The 4,149-nt window shown below is 49.2% G+C and overlaps 1 pseudogene; it reads right to left on the reverse strand.

The window, feature by feature from the left end:
- Window positions 1-894: 894 nt before the first annotated feature.
- Window positions 895-3,745, reverse strand: LOC102823441 (annotated as a pseudogene).
- Between the last annotated feature and the right edge of the window lie 404 nt (window positions 3,746-4,149).

Consider the following 4,149-nt stretch of genomic DNA (forward strand, 5'->3'; position numbering starts at 1 on the left):
AAAATGAGGCAGTCTCTCCATGAGATGCATTTCCACAGTAACCCCAACATGACACTCAGATAGAACAACAATGTAGCGGATGATCGGGGACAGATGGCATTTTGTTTCATTGTACGTGAGGTTGTGAGAGTTGGTGCGGAGTGGAGGGTGACTAACACCTCGAAGAAGGCAAGGACCAACCGTGCCCAAGTCAGTTAGAAATAATAATAATCAGAAGGAGAATAGTTTTCATTTCTTTTCCCTAAATAACCTGGCTTGTAGTCACATTGAACTGTTCAGAAGCCTGGGGGCAAAATTTAAGTTCCTTATGAATAAACATTAACCTTCATTGCATTTTGAGTTCCAAGTGCAATGGCGGTTTCTGCCACCACCCGAACATCCCACCCCACACGCACTGGTCCCTGCTTTTGTTCTTGGGGCATGGTTCTTAGGATTCCAACTGATGGTTGTCACTTCTCATTAGGGGAACTAAGTGTGCAGAAATGGATAGGTTTTCTATCTAATACTGTTATCCGAACCTGGTTTGTTTATTTAATGAACAAACCGTCAGCAAGTATATTTCTTCCTGAAGGCCTACAAGTCTGACAGCCGCTCCTGGCACAAACGGGGTGCACCCGATTAGCTAATTTAATTTGCATGTGATCAAGAAAGCAAAGAGGGGGGCATATACTCCCCCACCACACACACACACAAACTCTCTAAAGCGTTCTGTTATTTATGGACTTTTTCTCCAACCAGATGTCCCAAGCTCTGCAGGTATTGGGTAGGGCACGGGGCAGGGTGCAAGGATGGTCCCCACCCTGTGAAAACCCCCCCTGTGGGACTCGGGGTTCCTGAAAGTGTACATAATCGCTTCGGGAACATATTAAAACCTAGAGACGTCTGGAGTGTCAGTCAAGCGCTGCCAAGTTCAGGGACAAGGCCAGTGGCCGGCGTTAGAGTCCCGTTGGCTGCGAGAGTCTTCATAATTATACCTTTGGAGCGCAGAGAATTGGGGTGTCTAGGTGGAGGCAGTGTGGGACTGCGTGGCTGAGTGTGGGGGACCCACACGCGTTTCGGGGCACTCTCCCTCACTGACCCTGATAGCGACCCAAGGGGCAGGGTATCCAGCGCGCATCTTGTCTCGGAGATCTTAGACAGCTAGTTCCCCGTGTGCGCTGTGTCCATCTCAGCCACGGAGACCCCAGGAAGCCCTTCTACTCTGCGGAAGGAGCACCCTCGTGTGCGCCTTTGGGGTGACAGCGTGGGACCCAAAGCCGGGAGGCGGTGGGCCGATCGGTGAACGTGTCTGGCAATTAAAAATAATTGGTTTCTCTCGAAGCATCCAAGCCTGCCAGCAGCGCAACGTATAATGATGTTTCGTTAGATATGCCAAAAGCGTCAACCGGGCCCCGCACTGCACACGCAATTAGGGACGATGCGATCGGGCAAGGGGGTGGGGCACGAGAGGACGGTAAGAGAGGGAAACATTAAAAATACCCCCATGAAAATGACCGTGGCACTGAATGGCCACTTCATTAGACAATTGATTTCTTAGTAGTTACGGGGAGAAGTCCGGCTGAGGACCGTGGTCTGCGTGCGCCACGAATCGCGCTTGGATGATGAATCAATCCGAGGCGTGGCTCAACACGTTTGCGATCTTCTAGGCTGTGTGTCCCTCGGTCATTGGGGGGCTTCAGTTTTCTTGCTAATATTAACTTAACCTCCGAATAAAAAATCCTCTCCCCGAGGGCTTCTTAAGATAGAATCATGGTTTTAGCAGAGCAGACATGGGGACGCGTCACTCGGGTCCTGGATTTGTTGTGTGACCTCTGCTTTATATTGAGAATCCACAAACTCAGTGGTCTTCATTCATGGAAATCGTTCTCCAGTGGGTTCCCCCCTGCCCATATCCCTTAAATTGTACTCTAAGTTTTCCAGGTGGCAAACAGTTGCGTAACCACACACACACACACACACACACACACACACGCCAGGATTTTCTATCTTTCTTTTCCACTTGTGTGTTGGGGAAATTTTGTGGGGTGGAAGACAAGGGTGGCTAGGATTTTTAATTACGATGTTTTTGCCTCTTTCTAAAAACCAAAATCAAAGCCACCGTGATCAAGTTGATTTCCATCCATGGTGGCCCTTGTAGGGTTTCTTAGACTGTTCATTGTTATGGGAACAGATAGTGGCTTTTGTCTCCCAAGATGAGATTGGTGGGTTTGAACCACTGACCTTGTATTTAGCAGCCCACTGCTTATCCTACAGTGCGGTCAGCTCCTTGAGCAGATGAGCAAACCCAAACACACTGCCACTAACTTGGTTTCAACTTATAGGGACTCAGAAGGAAAGAAGAAAACCGTATTCCACAGGGTCTGTGAGATTGTAAATCTTCACGGAAACAGGAAGACTCATACTTCTCCCCAGGAGTAACTTGTGGGTTTGAACCAACAAGCTTGAAGCTAGCAGTCTAGTGCTTAAACCACTGTACTATAACAGCTCCAAGTTCTGACATCAACCAACATTTTTACCCAGGGCAACCAAATGCTGGGTTTTTTTGACTGGATAGTGTACTTTACTGATGGTACATGACAAGACTGGGCTCTCTAAGCCCCTCCCCTTTTTGGTTCTGGATGGAAACTGAGGATGGGAGCTTCTCAGTGTGTAGGGGGATTAGAGTTGGGGTAAGGACTCCCAGCAACTGAGGGCCTCTCTCTTCCTATAGTGCTGTTGCTGGGGCTGGTGGTCAAGGGGTCCTTGGCGGCCATGTGGACCATAAGATCCACCACCCTGTTGCTATAGCTGAATTAATTGTCATACCAGGAAATGAGCTTGACAAAGTGGTCGTTGAGGGCAATGCCAGCCCCAGCATCAATGGTGGAAGAGCGGCAGTCACTGATAAAGTCATAGGAGATGACCTGGTCTTCACTGTAACTCAGGATGCCTTTTAGGGGTCCATCTGATGCCTGCCTCACCACCTTCTTGATATCATTGTATTTGGCAGCTTTCTCCAGGTGGCAGGTCAGGTCCACAACAGACACATTGGGAGTAGGGACACAGAAAGCCATGCCAGCAAGTTTCCCATTCAGTTCAGGGAAGAACTTGCCCACAGCCTTGCCAGCATTGGTAGATGCAGGGATGATGTTCTGGGCAGCCTCACGGCCATCACACCATGGTTTCCCAGAGGGGCCATCCACAGTCTTCTGAGTAGCAGTGATGGCAGTGATGGCATGGACTGTGGTCATGAGTCCCTCCATGATGCCAAAGTTGTCATGGATGACCTTGGCCAGGTGGACCAAACAGTTGGTGGTGCAGGAGACATTGCTGGCAATCTTGAGGGAGTTGTAATACTTCTTGTGGTTCATGTCCATCACAAACATGGGGGCATCTGCAGAAGGGGCAGAGATGATTATCCTTTTGGCACCTCCCTTCAGGTGAGCCCCAGCCTTCTCCAAGGTTGTGAAGACAGCTGTGGACTCTACAACATACTGAGCACCAGCATCACCCCACTTGATGTTGGTGGGATCTCGCTCCTGGAAGATAGAGATGAGCTTCCCATTGATGATGAGCTTCCGACTCTCAGCCTTGACAGTACCATTGAACTTGCCATGGGTGGAAGCGTACTAGAACATGTAGATCATGTAGTTGATGTCAATGAAGGGGTCATTGATGGCAACATCTCCACTCTGCCAGAGCTAACAGCAGCCCTGATGACCAGACGCCCAATATGGCCAAATTCGTTGACTCCAACCTTCACCATCCTGTGTCAGGGATACAGCTGGTACTGCAAGAGAAGCTGCGGCTGCCTATCAAATGGAGAGGAGAAGAGACCCAAATGCTGTTTTTAAATTAATTCTGGGACTTCAAGATGTGGAGCAACATTTGGGGAAAGTAAATTGTAGCACAGAGGGTCTGGAGTTAACAACTGGATTTTGTTGTTTTAGGTGTCGCAGGAATCCTGGTGTGGTGCTGTAGGGTAAGCGTGGAACTGCTGGCTTTAAGGTTGGCAGTTCAAACCCTCCTGAAGCTCCTCAGAGACCCTACACAGAATTGCGATAGATGTCTCAGGAAGGTGCTCAGGAAACACTCCACAACACACACAGGGCACCATGAGTGGGATCTACTTATGAAACATCATCCACTGAGAAACCTGTGGGGCACAGT

The sequence above is a fragment of the Chrysochloris asiatica genome, unplaced genomic scaffold, assembly GCF_000296735.1.
Source record: "Chrysochloris asiatica unplaced genomic scaffold, ChrAsi1.0 scaffold00372, whole genome shotgun sequence".
Lineage (NCBI taxonomy): Eukaryota > Metazoa > Chordata > Mammalia > Afrosoricida > Chrysochloridae > Chrysochloris > Chrysochloris asiatica.